General features: G+C 50.6%; 2 long non-coding RNA genes across 2 annotated transcripts; both read left to right on the top strand.

Annotated features, from left to right (window-relative positions):
* Positions 1-10,706: 10,706 nt before the first annotated feature.
* LOC123602746 lies at positions 10,707-12,348 on the top strand. The gene is made up of 3 exons (XR_006714533.1): positions 10,707-10,880; positions 11,464-11,612; positions 12,212-12,348. It is a non-coding gene; the product is annotated as an uncharacterized LOC123602746 (long non-coding RNA).
* Positions 12,349-16,577: 4,229 nt separating this feature from the next.
* LOC123602744 lies at positions 16,578-18,192 on the top strand. The gene is made up of 2 exons (XR_006714532.1): positions 16,578-16,916; positions 17,893-18,192. It is a non-coding gene; the product is annotated as an uncharacterized LOC123602744 (long non-coding RNA).
* Positions 18,193-20,718: the final 2,526 nt, after the last annotated feature.

Here is a 20,718-nt window from a genome sequence, read left to right as displayed (position 1 = left end):
CAAAAATGAATAAACGTTGAAAAAAAAATTTTTAAAAATAAATAAACATTAAAAAAAATTCCTTTGGAAACTTCCTTTATCTCTACCATCCAAATATATGTTAGCAATCATCCTCCAAGCATATGGCCCACTGATGTACATCTGAAGGGTCTCATGACCAAGGTTTTATTAGACAGTAATAAATGACCTTTCCCTAACAACAGCTAGCCCCTCAAGGTCCTGGAAACCTTGCTTTCAAATTCCTTAGAGACTTCTGCTAACCCTAACCCCTTCCCAACTTGAAAGTATATAATCAGTCGCTCCTCACAACCCCAGTGCAGCTCTGTGTGCCCACAGGTCCCGTCCCCATGCTTTAATAAAACCACCTTTTTGCACCGAAGACATCTCAAGGATTCTTTCTTGACCGTTCACTCTGAACACCATTTCCACAGCAGGTAGCGAGTGTGTAAAGGCAACAGTGGTTCCTGGATCATCTACCCTCTGGGACTTCAGGGCTGAGAGCAACCTGTGGGCACTCCTCTCAGTAGGAGCTGGGTCTATGCCGGCCTTATGGGGGAGTGGGCTTCCTTGGCCTGCAAGGCCTGACCCTGGGAAGCCAGGGGTGCAGTTTCACTTATACCCACAGGAGGCGCCCTTGGTTTTTGCTTATTTTCTGGGTCTGGAAGAAAACAGAGGCAGGGCATTACTTATGACCTTGGAGGAAGGTACCAGGCACTGGGCCGTGGGCTTTCACTGCCATTTCTCATTTAACTTAATCTTCACATTCAGCTGCAGCTTTGGAATGATTGAGCCCATTTTCCATGTGAGATCACCCAAGCCTGAGGAATGACAGGGTTCCCGTTTGGGCGGATGTGGTGAGTTAGATACATCATCAAGCCCATTTCTGGGCTTCTATGGGAGCCGCAGAAAGCTGAAGTTGAGGCTGGTCTGGTTCTGGTGTCAGCCCTCCAGGCTGATGCAGGAAGTGCCCTGAACTTGGTAAGAAATCTTGTGAATTTCATGCTAAACCCTTCCTCGGGCAGAAAAGCGTATGCACTGTGCACCAATGTCAGGAACCACAAGTGCCTGTCAACAGGTGTGTGAATGCATCGGGGATAGTCACATGGCAGACATGTAGCAAAGGGAGAGAAAAACCACCACCACCTGCAACAAGGTGGATGAATTTCACCCGCAGGTGGTGGTGAACGGTGCTTATAGTGTCAAGTGAAATAAGCCAGACACAAAAGAACACATGCTGTATAATTCCATTTACTTATTCCATTTATATATTTAAAAAAACCAGGCAAAACTACTCTCTGTTGTTGGCAGTCAGGATGGCGGTTACCATGAGGGTGGTGGCTGGGAGGGCCTAAGGGGATTCTGGGAGGCTCCTCATGTTCTGTTTTGTTGTTGTTTTCAAGTTTACTTATTTATTTATTTTAAGAGAGAGAGAGAGAGAGAGAGAGAGAGAGAGAGAGCGCGCACAAGCGGGAGGAGGAGCAGAGAGAAGGAAAGACAAAAATCCCAAGCAGGCTCTGCACCATCGGCACAGAGCCCGATTTGGGGCTGGAACTCACAAACTGTTGAGATCATGACCTAAGCCGAGGTCAAGAGTCAGACGCTCAACCAGCTGCGCCACCCAGGCGCCCCTCGTGTTCTGGTTTTGATCTTGGTGTTGGCTCCTGGGTGTGTTCATTTTGTGAAAATTCCCAGCATTGGACACTTACAGTTTGCATGCATTTCTGCATGCATGATCCACTTCTGTATACAAAAACAAAAGCACCTCCTGTGCCCGCCCACCACACTGGAATAAAAGCCAGACTCCTTTCTGTGGTCCGTGAGGCCCTGCTGGTCCCTCCGACCTGTCCCACCATCCTCCCCCTCACCCACCGATCTCCCGCCTCTCAGGCCTTCTGGTGTTCCTGACACCTGCCAAACCCTTTTCCACCTCAGGGACTCTCGCTTGCTGGGTCCTCTGCCTGGAAAGCTCTTTCCCTGCTCGTGCTCCCTCTATCCCCTCAACATCACCCTCAAGCAGTCACCTCTACAGAGAGGCCCTTCTGACGACCCCACAGAGAATTCTCCACCCACAGTCATTTCCTTCAAAACACCAGCCGTGATCTGCGATTATTTCATGTATTTGTTTACAGTTAATTTTCTGCCTCCCCCACTAGACTAACAGTCGCAAACACACGGCACAGTTACTGTTTGCCAAGTGCTCTTCTAACATTGTATTAAGGCATTGAGTCCCCACCCCAACCCCATGGGGAGACACTACTTTTAGGCCTATTTTACAGTTGAGGCAACGGGGGCTCAGAGAGGTTATGAGGTTACATGTAACTTGCTCATGGTCACACAGCTGAAAAGCAGCAAAGCTGGGGTTTGAACCCAGGGAGCCTGGCCCCGGAGTCTCTGCTTTAACTCTACACTTTGACAATGTTGCCTATCTTCTTCCTTGTAACCTAGCTGGGATGGTGCCTGGCATACAGTAGGTACTCAATCAATGTTTGCTATGTGAATAGTAAATGAACGAATGAGAGAATGAAGGGTTAGTGGAAAGTGGGGGGGAGGGGCTTGGATCCCAGAGTGGGTGTTGAGGAGAGGGGCTGTGCAATGGTATTTGGAGTCCCAACAGCAAGCTAACCAGGGAACTGAGAGCAGTTGGAGGTTCTGATACAGTTGGAACTAACTGTAAGCCGTGGTCAAGGCCAAGGCCTTACCTGGGTCTGGTCTCAGGCACATCTCCTGCCGAAGTTGAGCCCACTTTCAGCTTCCCCTACAGACGCTGCAAGGCACAGAGGTCTGGGGCTTTGGTGCCCCCTCAACCCTACAGTCCACACTCTGAAGGCCCTGGCTCTGGAATCGTGGGTCTCCACTGTGGATGTCCTGGGTGTCACATTCGCTCCCATTCGGCCATTCCCAAGGGTCCCACGGCTCTTCGGACTCCCTCTCACCCCACCTCCAGAAGCCAGGACCACCCCAGAAGAAACTCCCAGTTCTACCTGTGAGTTCTGGAAAGTTCTCTGTGCTTGGTCTCCGTTTTCCCATTCCCTTCCACAAATCTGGGATCATCTGTCCCGATATCACCAACTGTTGTGAGGATTACATGGTGTAAGAGCCAAGAAAATACTTTGCTTGAATCCCAGTTCGGTATGATTACTTCAAGAAAATATGGGGGCAGGTAACAGTGGCGGCTCCCATTGGCTGAGGGCTTGCTGTATGCCACTCATGCGCCCCTTTACTGCCCCTCCAGCCCAGTGAGGCTCATCCCCATCTTACGGATGAAGGCACTGAGCTCAGAGAAGGGAAGCCACTTGCACATAATGGGAATTCACGTTTACATCTGCCTGACCTCAGAGCTCATGCCCAGGGGCATTAGGGCTGAGGCTGTCCAAAAATGAAAGAGTCGGGTCCTCGGAGGTGACAGATCTCAAGATGCAGGGCAAGGAGTGGCCAGCCAGGGCCTGGACAATGTAGAGACGTGCTGGGTTCCCTGCCAGGACCCCCAAACCGGCTGGCTGGATTCATGCCTCCCATTTTCTCATTCACTCTGTCACACTCTAAGGCTGATGGGGGAAACAGGCAGGGCGCAGGAGAGGAGTCATGCCATGAGTTAACGGTGGATGGGGGCTGTGGCACTCTGTCTCCACCCCCACCTCCAAAGCCCAGGCCCTGTAGGGTGCCCGGTGCCTCCCCGACCCCTTTCCCAGGCTACCCACCCCTGGTGCCCTCTTGGCCACACTCTGCTCCTTCCGTGGCATCTCCCACCTCAACCTCATCTTTGCCTTGGCGGACTACAGTGCTGGTCTGGGGTGCGAAGGTGAGCTGGGGACACCATTAGGGGCCCCAAGTGCTTAGAGCTAGGGGGACCCGCTCAGCATTGGGCAGGCACCGAGGCTTCTTAACCCCTCGGCCCCAGCGGCCCCTGGGTCTGCGCAGGGTGTCGCCACAGACAGTAGCTGGGAGCCAGGATGGTGGGGGATGTGGAGATGTGCAGAGTAAGCAGCAGCAGAGGAGGGGCAGAGCTGGCGGCGGGGGCGGGGGAGGGGGCAGGGGAAGATCAGGCCCTCACAGCCGTATTAGTGATTTTCAAACTTTATGCCCAGAACCCTTTCTTTACGAAACAAATCAAAGGGATCTGTTCCCACTGAAGCCAGAGCTTCCTCTCCATCCTGGGGCTCTGGGAAGCATAGTCTGAGGTTCAGTTCACTGAGGTCTATTTTGGGGGTGCCCAGGTTGTAGCTGAATAATGGCCCTCTGAAGATGACCATATTCTCATCCCCCAAACCGTGAATATTACCTCCCGTTGTAAAAGGGAAGTTGCGTGTGTGATTAAGTTAAGGGTCTTGCGATGAGAGTATCCTGGATTATCACCGTGAGCCCAGCGTGATCGCAGGGGCCTTTATAGGAGCGAGGCAGGAGGGCCGGAGTCAGAGAATAGGCAAGCGACAAAAGGCCAAGTGATGCCGGGCCATGAGCCAAGGAATGAGGACAGCTTCTAGAAACAGGAGAAAAGCAAGGAAATGGATTCTCCTCTCAAGCTTCCAGAAGGAACTAATCCTGCTGAGATCTCGATTCTAGCCCTGTAAGACCCATTTCAGATTCCTGACCTCGAGACTGCAGGACAATAAATTTAAGCCTCGATTGTGCAGTAATTTTTTATTCTGTGTGGCAAAAGGAAGCTAATGCACCCAGGCGGGTCTTGAGTAACCAGCTTCAGGAAGGCCAGAAGCAGGCATGGGGAATGGGGGGGTGGGGGTGCACTGCCTTCTGCAGAGATGTCTGGGAAGAGGGCTGGCTTGAGGGTGAATCAGTTCCCAAGCTTCTGGTGGCTCTAGTATTTCGCCATATTCTGGGATCATGTCGCTCAGCATAACAAGTGTGGCTTATGCCCTGGCCAGGGACTCCCTGTCTACTCCTCTGTCTGCCGCTTTCCTAGACCCAGGAAAGGTAGGGCCAGCCAACGGGTCTCCTGAAAGGAGGCAGATAGGGCCCTGCCCCCGGGGCTTATACTCTAGTGAGGAAGATAAGAGGTAAACAAGCAAGGTAACAAGATACTTAACGGATTTTGATAACTTGACCAGTAAGCAGGGCGACGTGACAGAGAGTGGTAGGTGGTCAAGGAAGGCTTCTGAGGAGGTGACATTTGAGCTAGACCTACAACGATAGGACTCTGGGGCAGTCCAGGCAGAGGAAACAGCGAGTGTCAAGGCCCTGGGGCAGCAGGGAGCCTTGTGCAATCAGAGGGCCTGGCAGGTTTAGGCAATGGCGATAAAAGTCCCCTCAGAAGGAGTAGGGACCACCATGATCTAATGTCAGTTTTCGTGACTTCTTCTCTGGCTACTCTGGGGAACAGGGATAGAGGGCAAGAGTTTGGAAGCTATTGCAGGATTCAAGCAGAGAAGGTGAGAGCTTGGAACCGAGTTTTTGTTTATTTTTTCAATGTTTATTTATTTTTGAGAGAGAGGGGAGGGGCAGAGAGAGAGGGAGACAGAGGATCCGAAGGGGGCTCTGTGCTGTCAGCACAGAGCCAGAGGCAGGGCTCAAACTCCTGCTCTGTGAGATCATGACCTGAGCCAAAGTCGGATGCTTAACTGGCTGAGCCGGAACCGACTTTTGTCAGGAAGAGGAGTGGACAGATTTAGGGTCTCTCTTGGGGGCACAACAACCAGTTAGGAAGAGAAGATGCTGTCGTTCCTTCTACGCCATCCATGAGGCTCATAAAATAGAGTGTAGTTCCAGAAAAAGCTTGCCCCTTTTTGATAATATGTGCCACTTAGAGACTCTGTCTTCCACGTTGAAAGAAACACTAGTCTAGCCTCTGAAATGGCTGAAAAGTTACTTACGTTTTTCCAAAAGCTTCTCTAGAAAATGCCAAAGAAGTGCATAGTGCCCAGCAAAAATCCTTTCCTCCCGTCTTCTCTTACCCATGCCTGCTGCTCCCCAAATCTCTCTCTACCTGGCTCCAGACTCTGCTGAGTGCCCTGTTTGGGGCTCTCGCACCGCCTGCCTTCACCCTGCCTCTTGGTGCAGATGATGTTTCTCTCCAGCCATGAGCTCCTCAGCTTCCCAGTGAAATCCAGCCAGGCCTCCCCTGCTTTCTCCAGCCCCCCTCCTCCCCGTCCTTGCACAGTGTTTTCCGCTCACGTACAGGGAGGAACTTAATAAAGATCCAAACGCGAAGGGATTCCGGTAGTGAAAGCCACAACAGCTGGGATCTGTCAGGCCTGTTTCAAACCCCCTTTATAGTTTCACGATCTCATTTAATCCCACCAGGTTGATGCTATAATTAACTCTTTTTGCTGACAGAGAACCCAGGTCCAGTAAAGCTGAAATCGCGGTCCACGTAGAGCCCCCGTACCAGGCCCCAGATCCTGGACGCTGTCTCTCTCCAAGAAGCCCCTTAACTTCCCTTTGTTCCCAGTTGGGGATCCCATCGTACCCGAGGGCGCCCACCCTGCCTGATCCTGCATGCCTCCCTCATCCTCGTCAGGGTAAGGATGTGTCTCCAGCACAGCTCCTTGGAGAATTCCCCACTTGGGTGCAGAGAGCATGAGGCCAAGGGGCTGGGACCCAGGTTGGGGAGGGCCTGGAAATGTGTGTTTGGGGGCAGGGACTCGTTCTCCCCAGCTCCACTGTTGTAACACTCCGCTCAGGGGACGATGAGTCTCTGCACCCACAGGACACCCAGGCTGCCTCATTCATGCGTAGTTCAGAGCCTCTTGGTTGAGGGAGTTGCCACTGACGTTAGGGCAGAGGAAATTCAAGTGAAAGTGTAGCTCTGGATGTAAGGTGAGGTGGGGGGCCCTTTGCAGCCACCCAGGACGTGCCCACAGAGACCTGTCTGCCAGCCACTCTCCCCTGCTGGGTATCTGTCTGTCCATCTGCCTCTGTGGCTTGGAGGCCCAAGTTTGCTGTGACTCTTCCCACCTCCCTCTTGAGGCCCACGTTCACCGGCTGGGATTGTCCTTGCATTACTCCTGCCCCTGTTTTAGGCATTCCCAGCTGCCAGGAAACACCACTGTAGGAGGTGTTCCCAGATGCCTGTGGAGGGCAAGACAGGATGCTTAGGCCCATCTGTGTCCTCAGACGCCCATGACAAACCTTGTTGCTGCCTCCATTTGAATGAAAACAGCTGTGTGACCAGCCCAGTACCCACCCCTTTCCTTCCCCTCAGCCTTTATTCTCCAGCCTGGGTCTCACCCACAAGGCTCCAGGTTCCCACCAGGTCCCAGGTGCCAGGGACATGCCTCGCTCACAGCCCGGCCTCGGTGCCCAGGCAGAAGGCAGGCTGGCAGGGGGCCCTTCTCTAGCCATCTCCAGAGAAGCTGGTGCTGGGGAGGTAGGGAAGCTAGCCTGTGGTGTCTGTGGCCCCCCATTCCACCCACTCACCCCCTCCAACCTCCCAGGTATCTGCTCTGGGCACACTGTTTGGATTCCCAGTCACTGAGTTCATCAGTAATGTTCTCCCAACAAGCACTGTCTATGGGGATGCAGAGGCGAAGGCGACACTGTTCCTGATCGCTGAATGCTCCTAGGCTGGTGGGGTAGTGTAGCTGCATGAACTGTGCAACCCCCCCCTCCCCGTCCCCCAAAGATATGTCCGAGTCCTAACCCCCAGCACCTGTGAATGTAACCTTTTTTTGGAATCAGGTCTTTGCTGAGATAATTTAGGATCTCAAGGTGAGATTGCCTTGGATATAGAGTGAGCCCTAAATCCGATGGCTGGGGGCCTCTTGAGGGAAGACCACAGACACAGAGACACAGAGAGAAGGCCGTGTGAAGACGAGGCAGAGGGTGGATGTAGAAAGCCCAAGCGAAAAAAGGGTTGCTGGTCACGACCAGAAGCAGGGAGAGAGGCCTGGAAGAGAGTCTCCCTCAAGCCTCCAGAGGGAACCAAACCAGCCCTAACAACACGTCAATTTCACACTTCTGGCCTCCAGAACTGTGAGAGGATAGACTTCTGTTGTTCTAAGCTGCCAAGCTTGTGGTCATTTGTTATAGCAGCCCCTAATACAGATGGCACGAACCCCAACCTGTGCCAGAGCACCGAGCAGAGTGCCACGGGAGTCTGGGGGCGGAAAGGCCCAGAGAAAGCTTCTCAGCCAAGGCCACACTTGACATGGGCCTGGAACCACGCAGGGAAGGAAGAGAAGGGTCGGGAGGACCTCATACTTGAGGGTCCAAGGCAGGACCATCTGGTGTGCTCAGCGTCCAGCTAAATGGCTGATGGGGCCTCGGCCCAGGGAGGGAGGTTGTGGGCCAGGAGCCCAGGGGGAGTGAAGGGGATGAACCCAAGGCCTGAAGGCCTTGAATGGCAGGGTTGGGGCAAAGAGGAGAGAGGTAGGAATCTTGGCTGAAAACCAGAAAGGTCTGGATGGCTCACTCAGCTCCGGAAGGGCTGTAGGGAGAAGAGGGAGGTGTGATCCAACTGCGCCTTGAACACCACCTGTCAGAAGAAGCTTTGGGAAGCAGATGTCAGCTCAGCAGAAACAAGAACTTGCTCACGGTCAGAGTCTCCCAAAGCGAAAGCATCCCCAAGAGGCACCAAGCTCCCACCAAAGGAGAACATAAATAAGAGACGTCAGCACTGGATGGGGTTTGTTACAGGTGATCCGTAAGGGCCTCTTTCCCTCCCGAGACCCTATACTTTGCCTGTCTGGGCCTCTCTCCCCGGCAGCCAGCCTTGGGTCTCTCCCTACCCCACCCAGTGACTTGATTACCCTGACCTACTCTGGCTCAAGCCACCCACACCCCCTTTCCTGCCAGACTCTGGAGCCTGTCACCTGGGAGACATAGATCTCATCCCCTGAGGCCCAGAACTCAAGAATAACAAGTAGGTTCTTACTGCCACTTCCCAAAAGAAAGGCTGACTCGGGACGCCTGGGTGGCTCAGTCGGTTGGGCGGCCGACTTCGGCTCGGGTCGTGATCTCGCAGTCCGTGAGTTCGAGCCCCGCGTCGGGCTCTGTGCTGACAGCTCAGAGCCTGGAGCCTGTTTCGGATTCTGTGTCTCCCTCTCTCTGACCCTCCCCCATTCATGCTCTGTCTCTCTCTGTCTCAAAAATAAGTAAACATTAAAAAAAAAAAATTAAAAAAAAAATTAAAAAAAAAAAAAAAAAAAGGCTGACTCTCCTGGACCTCAAAGCCCCAACTTCTGTCCCAAGGGTCCCTTCTCCTTGGGGAACAACCACTTCAGCCCCCTTTTAGCATCTGCTAACTTTCTCCACAACCTTCAGAGGCAGCACGTATGGTTCGGAGCACCAGAGTCACTATGTGACCGTGGGTTGAGTTTCTTGACCTTTTCTATGCCTCAGTTTCCTCAAACTGCCAAACAACCATAACTGCCTCCTTAGACAAGTTACAATCTGGAGTGTGGCTCTTGTAAGTGATGGCTCTTCTTATCATTTTGGTGGCCCATGGTGCTGATTTCAAGGCTCTTTTGCCCCATTCCCCTGCTGGCATTTTAAGTGCCTACATTTTCAGATGAAGGCTGGTCTGAGGGCCCATGAATGAGACAGACCCTACCCTCTTGAAGTTCACAGTCTGACAGAGGAGGCTAACTTGTAACCAAGAAGGTACAAGACAATGTGATAAGGGAGTGCAGGGCATGGTGGGAATGTAAAGGAGTGTGGCTCACCCAATCTGAGGGGGAAGGGGTTCCCAGAGGGCTTCCTGGAGGAGGTGACCTTTAAGCTAAGACCTGAAAGATGACCAGGCATTGGCTAGGCAAAGCGGGTGGGAGAAGGCATGCCAAACAGAGGAAACTGGGCTGAAAAGAAGGAGGCACAGTTTGCTGGGCTGTAAGCTCCATGAAAGCAGGGAGGGGGTCTGATCTGATCAACCTTGCAGGTTCAGCACCTGGAATGTGCCCAGTAAATATTTGTCGAGGGAATGAAATTCAATTGGGGAGGGGAAAGGAGCAAGATGGGGCTGTGGAGGTCGAGAGGGGCCACGTCGGGCCTTGTGGGCTCCAGTAATGTGGACTTCAGCTCAAAGGCTTAAATGCACATTGCAAGGAATCTTTTTGCTGGGATGAGAGGGGTAGGTGGCTGCGGGGCAGATCTGGAATTTTCTGCCACCCAGCACTAGCACCTGGCTGCAGCTCCAAGGCTCCAGCCTACTGGCCCATCCAGTCCGGGGGCCTCCTTCCCTGAACCTGGGCTTCCCCTTGCCTTCTCCTGCCCTTGACCCCCGGCTTGCACTCTTCCAGGTGCCTCACCTTTCCCTTGATCATGGATGGCCCCAGACTCTGAGTCTCTGTCTTTACTAGTAGTCCAGCTGCTGAGGCAACTGGCGGCTGAGTCTCCCTCTGCCTTTTGCAGTTGGTTTCTTGCCACTAGGGGCCCTACCTAAGAATCTCACTTTTCCCACCTATACAATGGGCACTCCTCAGCTTTGCCATCTCACAGGCTTGCTGTGAGGAGCCATGAGATGAGGGGGCAGCCCCCAAGAAGCGTGGGGCACGAGGTCAGGCCGGTCCTGCAGGCCCAGGCTCCCTCCATCTCCAGGCCCTGCTGGAGGAGGAACAGTTTCATGAGAAGACAGTCAAGGCACATTTCTTAAGCACCTGCTCTGTGCCTGGGCCAGACTGGGAGACAAGTCCCTTACGCCTAATGAGAATGTTGATTTCACAGGAGGTTTGTCACCAAGGGTGGGATTGTGACAGGGGACACTGTGAGGTTCAGAGCATGAGGCTCCCAGAGGGCCGAGGGGTTGGGGGGACTTCTGTGGGAAGCTCTTCAAAGACAGCCCAGTGCCTCCAACGCAGTTCGAAAGGGCCTACAACACCTGATACCTGGGGGAAATTATTGCCCTCAAATGAGGAAAAGCAAAGCAAAGTTAATATTCGATCATGCACAAATATTTTGTCAACTAGTAAACCGCACCTCACAATAGCGTGGTAAAGAATCCTATTTACTGTGACATGAGGACACGGTTGGCATGACGGGTTGTGGGATGCTGCCTTCAGGAGGAGAACCTGAGGCTTTAGGAAAGTCGTAAGTGACCTTGGCCCCCAAGTCCTTTCCCTACTTCATCAGGCCTGGGGTTCCCTTGGCTCAGCATGTTTGGGGGTGAGACCAAAAATGTGTGGCACCATCACCAACAGACCCTGTTAAAACAGGACAGAAGAATCACAGGAATGCACCTCCCAAACCCTCCCCAGACCCTGAGCCATAGCTGAGGCTATCTTCCCCCAGAATGCCCAGAGAGGGGCGTCAGGGCCTCGTAGGCAAGAGCAGGATGCGAGGCAGTCACAGGAAGCATTTAGAGGTGGTGGCAGGTGTCACCGGCAGGGTGCTGGGCAAGCAGCTAACGCAGAGCCAGAACAGTCCTGGTGAGACAAAGGGCATGAGCCCAGGAAGGAGTCTAGGGGACCTAGGGTTCAGGGGGGCTGGCACCGCCCACCTCCTGCTGCATCACAATGCCTACTGTCTAGACTGTGACTCCTCCCTTGGCTCTAACCTGTCCTATCCACCCCTTAGGACCCAGCAGGACAAAGGTGGAGCTTGGACTTGGGCAAGGTGACTAGCTCAGAAATCATGCCACCCCTCCCCCTCGACGGAGCCTGGGATAGAGTTGGCCTGGAGGCTTCCAAGGGGGAGAAATGAATGAGTGAAGATTCTTCTTCTGGGTAATTCTTAAGACTGCTTTTTCTTGGGGCGCCTGGTGGCGCAGTCGGTTAAGCGCCGACTTCAGCCAGGTCACGATCTCGCGGTCTGTGAGTTCGAGCCCCGCGTCGGGCTCTGGGCGATGGCTCGGAGCCTGGAGCCTGTTTCCGATTCTGTGTCTCCCTCTCTCTCTGCCCCTCCCCCGTTCATGCTCTGTCTCTCTCTGTCCCAAAAATAAATAAACGTTGAAAAAAAAAATTAAAACAAAAACAAAACAAAAAAAAGACTGCTTTTTCTTTTTCTAGCCTGGGAGGTGGAAAAATATTTTCTCTTAATGTCTTGGGAAGCCAGAAATCAGGTCAGATATTTTTGTAGTATTTTTTCACTTGTACCTTCAGTTTCTTGTCTAGCCCTCCCTGTCCCTCGGGCCATACATTTTAAACTTCAGTCATGATGCCTTAGTAACTATTCCCCAAATGCACCAAATCTTTCTTGCCTCCAGGTTTTTGCTCAATGCAATTCCTTTGGCCTGGAATGCCTTTTACCTGTTTCTCTCCATATAAAACTCCTCTTCATCCTTCAAAACCCTCTCCTGCAATGCCTTTCATAACTGTTCCACCAGGTCAGAGATACGGCAACAACCTAAGTATCTGTCAGTTGACGAATGGATAAAGAAGATGTAGAAGACAGGTACAATGGAATATTATTCAGCCATGAGGAAGAAGGAAATTTTGCCATTTGTGACAACACGGATGAAACTTGAGAACACCACGCTAAGTGATATGTCAGAGAAAGACAAATACCATATGATCTCACTTATGCATGAAATTAAAATAGCCCAGACTGGGTGCCTGAGTGGCTCAGTCGGTTAAGCCTCTGACTCTTGATTTTGGCTCAAGTCATGATCCCACGATTCATGGGATTGAGCCCCATGTGGGGCTCTGTGCTGACAGCATGGAGCCTGCTTGGGATTCTCTCTCTCCTTCTCTCTCTGTCCTCCTCACAAATAAACAAACAGACAAATAAGCAAATATTTAAATAAATAAGCTTGTAAAAAAAAAAAAAAATAGCCAGACTCAGAGATGCAGAGAGTAGAGTGGTGCTTACCAGGGTGGGGGAATGGGGAGTGGGGAGATAGATGTTGGTCAAAGGGTATAAATTTCCAGTTATGGATGAATAACTTCTGGGGACCTAATGTACAGCATGGTGATTATAGTCAATAATACTGTATTATATACTTGGAAAGTTGCCATGAGAGAAAAATCTTAAATGTTCTCACTCCAAAAAAGAAAGAGTAATCATGTGATGTGATGTGATAGACGTATTAGTTAGCGCTATGGATCATTTTTCAATACTTAAGTATATTAAATCAATGCATTGTATACCTTAAATGTACACAATGTTCTATGTCAATCGTATCTCCATAAATCTGGAAAAAAGGAGTTATTTTTAAAGACTGGTTTCTGACAAATTATAAATGAGATCTGATGAAGGAATTCATGTATTTGACGCTCCTACAATTTGTACTTAACTGTGGTTTTTGCTTTTACCTGGTAAGAGAATAAATCAAATGATTTTCCACTAATATATATATATATATATATATTTTAATTTTTTTTTCAACGTTTTATTTATTTTTGGGACAGAGAGAGAGCATGAACGGGGGAGGGGCAGAGAGAGAGGGAGACACAGAATTGGAAACAGGCTCCAGGCTCTGAGCCATCGCCCAGAGCCCGACGCGGGGCTCGAACTCACGGACCGCGAGATCGTGACCTGGCTGAAGTCGGACGCTTAACCGACTGCGCCACCCAGGCGCCCCTATATATATATATTTATACACACACACACACACACACACACACGGAAGACAGAAATGTGACCAAGGATGGGACACTTGGGTGGTGCCCATTTGGTTGAGTGTCTGACTTCAGCTCAGGTCATGATCTCATGGTTTATGGGTTTGGGTCCAGAGTCGGGCTTGGTGCCGACAGCCAGAGCCTGCTTTGGATTCTCGGTCTCCCTCTCTCTTTGCCCCTCCCTCGCTAGAGCTCACTCTCTCTCTCTTCTCTCTATCCCTCTCTCAAAAATAAATAAACATTGAAAAAAAAAGTGTGACCAAAAGCAAACACTAGCAGGTAGCAGAGGGGGTATTTGAACAAACGACTAAGGAGTAGTAGCGGTCGTAATAGCAGTAATAAGAAGGGAAAATAGGAGGAGGAATGAGCTGATGAATGAACAGATGACGATGACTAAAAGGACAGACAGGAGAAAATCAAATGAAGAGACGCTCCTTCAGTATCGGAAAGGAAGTGTTCTCCCTCTGAAATGAAGAGAAACCCTGTGATCCAAATGCAGTCTTTTAATAAATACACTCTTTCTTCTCCCACTTCCTCTTATTGCCTCTCACTCGGGAACTGAGAAAACTCTGTGTAAAAATAGCAAACCTGAAGGAGTGTGAAGGAAGCTCTCCACAGAGCACCCACCAGGAACCCCACTCTCACACCATGTCACCTACTTCCTATTTCCTGCTCATCCTTGGAAACCCAGCTCACGCCCCCTTCTCTGGAAAGCCTTTTCCAACCTCCCCCCCCCCCGCCCCCAAGTAACAGAAACCCACTCAGGCCAGCTGAAGCAGAAGAGGGGGGGTGTCTCAGAAAGATCCAGCATCTCAAGACGCCCCGGCAATGCAGCCAGATGTCCATAAAGGACAAGGAGCAGAGACAGAGAGGCCATCACGAACCCCAGTGGCTTCCCTCTGCGGCCCTGCTCCCTTCTTCCTTCTCTGCAGCCCCTTCGTGGGGGAGAAGGGCCACCCAAAGCCCCCCAGTTAACATCATCTAGAATCCCAACCTGTGCTACCTTCTCTGGAGAGAACTCTGATTGGCTGGTGTGGATCAGGTGATCAGCCTTGCCCCAACCCCGTGTGGCCAGTTGTGCTGTCTCAATGTCCACACCTGGCTTGGAGGGCCTGCTGTCGAGGGGAGGGGTAAAGGGATGGTGACGTTGCCCAAAAGGTGCCCCCCGCCTCCTGTTTGCTCATTTCTCACCCTCACTCTCCTTGCAGCATTAATCTCTGCCTGTGCTAACTGCACATTCTTTGTTTTTTTTAAAAATTTTTTTTTATGTTTATTTTTGAGAGAGCATGAGCGGGGGAGGGGCAGAGAGAGAAATGGAGACACAGAATCCAAAGCTGGCTCCAGGCTCTGAGCTGCCAGCACAGAACCTGATGTGGGGCTCGAACTCATAAGCTGTGAGATCATGACCTGAGCTGAAGTCAGATGCTCAACCAGCTGAGCCACCCAGGCGCCCCACGTACTAACTGCACTTTCTGGGCAACGTTATTTAAATTCTGATCGCGTTCTTCTGCTTGCTGTCTGAATTGGCCATCTTCGCGCACTAGGCCGTGGGAGGACTCCGGCCTGCAGGACAGACAGACCCCTGACCCCTGTATTAGTTCAAGGTCTCCATCCTGGGCTGTCTTCATGGATGTGTACAGCCTGTGCACGGTTTAATCCTCTGCTGTTACAGTCTTGAAATTCACAATAATTTGGGGAAAAGAGTCCGCGTTTAGGTCTTGCACGAAGCCCAGCAAAGCATGTAGCTGCTCCTTCTCTCCTTGCCTCACCTTGACGCCCTCTTTCCAACCCGGCTGTCTTAGTCTGCTGGGGCTGCCGTAACAAAATACCAGAGACTGAGTGGCCTACGCAGCAGCGATTGTTTCTGCATAGTTATGGAGGTCGGAAGTCCAAGATCAAGGTGCTGGCAAAGTCTGTTTCCAGTGACACCTCTCGTCCTGGCTTGTAGAGGGCCACCTAATGCTTTTCCTCATACGGTCTTTTTCCTCTGGGTCCCCATGGGAAAAGAGAGTGCTCTCTAGTGTCTTTTTTCCTCCTTCTTCTCCGTCTTTGTCTGAGACAGACAGAGAGAGAGAGAAAGAGAAGAGGCAGAGAGAGGGGGAGACAGAGGAACCCAAACAGGCTCAGCACTGTCAGTGCAGAGCCCTACTCAGGGCTCAAACTCACAAACGGAGAGAACATGACCTGAGCTGAAATCAAGAGGCTGACGCTTAACTGACTGAACCACCCAGGCGCCCCTTTTTCTCTTCTTATAGGGAAACCAGTCCTATCTGATTAGGGCCCCACCCTTACGACCTCATCTAACCTTAATTACTTCCCCAACTGCCCAGTCTCCAAGTACAGGCATATTGGGGGCTTAAGGCTTCACCACAGGAATTTGGAGAGGGCACGATCCAGTCCACGTCACCAACCTTCTCAGTTCCTGGCCCCTGTGCTTGTACCTCGTGCACAGACTCACGCCTGCCCTTTGGATCTGCCTGGTGGCACCGTCTCTTGGGGTTGACGTCTGGTTTCCCTTCTCAATGGTGGCCCATCTGGCCTTGGATTCCTCACCCCGGGAAGCATCCTGTTGAAACCAGTCTACCCTTGCCCTTGTCTGACACAGCCCTCCAGGGTACTCCAGGGCACTCACACCCTTCAGGGACTCTGTGGGCTGCCTGGACGGTGTTTTCCACTCCTGCCAAACTCATCTGCAATCTTCGGGACTCGCCGCGACCCCTCCTAATCCTGCATGCCGTTTCTGCCCACCCCTCACTGCCCCCGCGGCTGGCCTCAGAGTTCCCTCCTGTGCGTCTTCTCTCTCGCCCTTTAAAGCTTCCACCAAACCCTGCCGTAGAGGGCCTTTTAGGCAACAGGCTTGAGCAGTGGAAACTTGAGCAAAGGCAAAAGGGCCGAGGGTGACCACCGAGCTGCCTGCAAACAGGCTCATTGAGCCAGGGGCCCTAACAGACCAGTGGGCTACTTACAACCGGTCACAGGTACCAAATACATGCCACACTCGCTCACTCTGGCCCTGCACCACCGCCTGTGCAACCTCTCCTTTGCTGTCCCGCTCGCTGCTCACTGCAGGGTGTTCAATAAACTCCTGTCCCAGTGTCTGTGCCACCCGCCCCCACTTAATCAGTAAGCCCCACACCTAATGCAGCGGCCAATATTGTGCCTGTTGGACCCACTGTTCCCTTTATGAAGACAGGGGCTCTTGTCACCGTCTCTGACGCCTCACAGAGGGGGTTAGCCCAGCGTGGGCACAGTACACGGGAAGGGGGGGCTTAGGTTTGTTGCCTTTGATCCCCTCCTCCCTAGTCCCTTTCTGATTGTACCCAGGTGTGCAGTGGGGACTGTCTGCGGGGACAGAGAGGGAGTTGGCCACTTGTAGGCCGAATGGGTGAAGAATCTTTTGGGTTCTTAATCATTTGGCTTAAAAAACTAAAGCCACCGCCCTGCTTCCGGTAAACTCGAGCCCTGCTTCAGGTGAGCCCCGCTTCTCTCTCTCTCCCTCTCTCTCTCCTTCTGCTCCTAATGGGATTCTCTCTTTCTCCCTCTCTCTGCCCTTGCTCACTTGAGCCTTCTTTCTGTCTCTCTCTCTCTCAAAAAAATAATAATGAAATAATTAAAAAAATAAAAAAACTAGAGCCCCCAAAGGCCCCAGATGACCTCATGGCCTTTGGTCCTTTTTTGCTTTTTATTTGCAGTCATGATAATCTTTAAGAAATACATTCATTAATTTTATGTATGTATGTATGTATTTATGTATTTATGTATTATTTTTAATGTTTATTTATTTTCAAGAGAGAGAGAGAAAGCAAGCAAGCAGGGGAGGGGAAGAGAGAGAGGGAGACACAGAATCCCAAGCAGGCTCCAGGCTCCGAGCTGTCAGCACAGAGCCTGACGTGGGGCTCGAACTCACAAACCGCAAGATCATGACCTGAGCCGAAGTCGGACACCTAACCGACTGAGCCACCCAGGCGCCCCAATTTTTTTTTAAATCACAGAAGCTATATCACTGTACCAAGCATCAAACAAACGGCTGTACTTTAAGATTTGAAACACAAAGTTTGGTATGAAAAACCAGAACCTTCTAACTCTGTAATAACTGGACTCAGCTCCCTTTGCCACAATTCTGCTTAATAGCAGCAAAATCCCTAACAGTGCCAACTTAGCACTGGACACTATACATTTACATTTAAATTTTGCGGTCTTCGAGAAGGTTTTTTTTACATTTTTGACCGTGGCTAAAGGCAGGAAATTCATTGCACTTTGAAACCCAGTGCACCTGGGATAGGGAAACTAAAGGGACCCCATGAAAACCTGCTTTTTTCCCCCCTCCTTTTCCTGCTTCTGTTCTTGCTAGGACCTACCTTCCCTCCTCACACATGCTTTAGAGAACAGATAACATACCTCTTCCTTGTAGAGTCAAGGGTTGAATGATTTCTTTGGATTCTTCCAGCACAACAGATAACATCTAAGGAATAACTGGGCGGGGTGGTCATTAACATTTTCCAAGACCACTGACTCCCAGAGACCCCCTAGCTCCAGGACCTAAGTGACCTGTGAAGGACACCTAAACACCTGTCTGTGTTCTTGGATGCCTGAGAAGACTCGTGCACCAGACCACTGTCCTCAGTAAAACCCCCAGGCCCCAAACGAAGACGAGACTCACTCTTATTTCCTTTCCGAGGGTCCCAGACACTATGCTTCTATCTGCACTCTCTTTATATCCTCAATAAACTCACTTCTTCTCAGCTTACATTTGATTTCTATCCTGCGTGAAGCCTCAGGGACCCTCTTGGCTGGTCCTGTGGGACGCCCCCTAAAGGACAGCATACTTATCAGGTGTTTATTTAGGTATTTGCATATGCATACATGCACACAGATTTCTGTGTATACATACATATTTTTGCTGTTAATTTTACTGTTTAGAGGCAGCTTGCCTGGGTTCAAATCTCCTCTCTGCTCTTCACTGCTTGTGCAACCTTGGGAAAGTTGCTTAATCTCCCTGTGACTCCATTTCCTCATCTGTAACATGGGAATAACAAGAGTAATTGACACATAGAATTGTGAAAATGACATTGAGGCAGAGGCTAGCACACGATGAACGATGAACGCTATGCAGTGTTTCCTGTGAATATCGCATTATATGTGCAAAAGGTCAACCTCACGCTTTTGCTCTGTTGCAGAGTATTTTATTTTATGGGAGCATCATAGGCTATCGATGGACCAAGGCTGTTTCTAATTTTGGGTTTTGCTAATAATGCTGCAACAGGTACACCAGGCGCATATATATATATTTTTTAATTATAGCCAAATTATCTCCAGAGATTATACCAGTTCATACTCTGGCAGACACTGACTCTTTCCCCGTGCTCTCATTGATACTGGACACCCCCAGTTTCTCATCAGGTGAGAAGATGGTGATTCATTGTTTTAATCTGTATTCCTCTGGTTATATAAGGCATCCTCACGTGAGTACTGACCTGTTCCTTTCCTCTCTGTGAATTTCTCCATTTCCTTCCTTTGCCCGTGTATATGAGTTCCTATGTATCCTGGCTACAAATCTCCTCCTTTTGGACATTTACATGTTTTCTCCCATGCTGTCTCATCTTTGTTATCTTTTGATACTTGTTAACATAAAATAGTTTTAGGCTTACAGAGAATTTGTGAAGGTCGAACGGAGAGTTCCCATGGACTCCACACCCAGGTTTCTCTATTAACATCTTAGTGTTAATTAGCATGGTACAATTGTCACAATTAATTAACCAATATTTACACATTATTATTAACTAGAGTGCAAACTTTTTCAGATTTCCTTAGTTTCTTTTCTTTAAAAAAAATTATTTTAACGTTTATTTATTTTTGAGCGACAGAGCTCAGGTGAGGGAGGGGCAGAGAGAGAGGGAGACACAGAATCCGAAGCAGGCTCCAAACTGTCAGCACAGAGCCCAATGTGGGGCTCCAACTCAAGAACTGTGAGATCATGACCTGAGCCGGATGCTTAACCGACTGAGCCACCCAGGCGCCCCCTGCAAAAATGTTTAGTTTTAAAAGAGAGTGACATGGGGCGCCTGGGTGGCTCAGTCGGTTGAGTGTCCGACTTCAGCCCAGGTCATGATCTCGCAGCTCGTGAGTTCGAGCCCCGCGTCGGGCTCTGGTGCTGACAGCTCGGAGCCTGGAGACTGCTTCGGATTCTGTGTCTCCCTCTCTCTCTGTCCCAACCCACTCGCATTCTGTGTCTGTCTCTCTCAAAAATAAATAAACATTAAAAAAATTTTTTTTTAAAGAGAGTGACAGACTGTGAGCGGGAGAGGGGCAGAGAGAGAGGGAGACACAGAATCGGAAGCAGGCTCCAGGCTCTGAGATGTTCAGCACAGAGCCTGACGCGGGGCTCGAACCCACAAACTGTGAGATCATGACCTGAGCTGAAGTCGGACGCTTAACCGACTGAGCCACCCAGGTGCCCCTAAGCCATGTCCTTCTGTCCCAGGATCCATCCAGGATGCCACATTACATTTAGTCCCCGTGCCTTCTTGGTTGGGCTCCTCTTGACTGTGACAGTTTCTAAGACTTTCTGTGTGTGTTTGTGTGTGTGTGTGTGTGTGTGTGTGTGTGTGTGTTTAAATGGCCCTGGCAGCTTTGAGGAGGACTGGTCAGTATTTTGTAGAATGTCTCTCGATTAGGATACGTCCATTTCCTCATGACTACATAGGGTCTATAGGCTTTTGAGGGGAAGGCCACAGAAATAAAGTACCATTTTCGTCACATCCCCTATCATTGTTTTTTTTTTTTTTTTAATTTTTTTTTTTCAACGTTTATTCATTTTTGGGACAGAGAGAGACAGAGCATGAACGGGGGAGGGTCAGAGAGAGAGGGAGACACAGAATCGGAAACAGGCTCCAGGCTCTGAGCCATCAGCCCAGAGCCTGATGCAGGGCTCGAACTCACGGACCGCGAGATCGTGACCTGGCTGAAGCCGGACGCTTAACCGACTGCGCCACCCAGGCGCCCCATCCCCTATCATTGTTGATGTGGACTCGCTTGGGGTATATTTGGCAGGCTTTCCACCGTCAAGTTACTCCTTTATTCCTCTGTTTCTTGTGTGTTAATTATATGGTGTCTTTTTACCTGGAAGGTTTATGTGTTCAATCTCTTTTGAGCTGGAAGGACCTTCATCAAGGAACAGCATCAGTGGCACCCGCGGCTTTGATGTGCTGCGTGCTCCTGGAGCATCTAACCCCACGTACCAACTTCCGCACGTGCCTCACCCCCCTCTGAGGAC

Source organism: Leopardus geoffroyi, chromosome D1 (genome assembly GCF_018350155.1).
Source record: "Leopardus geoffroyi isolate Oge1 chromosome D1, O.geoffroyi_Oge1_pat1.0, whole genome shotgun sequence".
Lineage (NCBI taxonomy): Eukaryota > Metazoa > Chordata > Mammalia > Carnivora > Felidae > Leopardus > Leopardus geoffroyi.
Note: the sequence above shows the minus strand (reverse complement) of the source record. Positions and strands in the feature narration are given on the sequence as shown.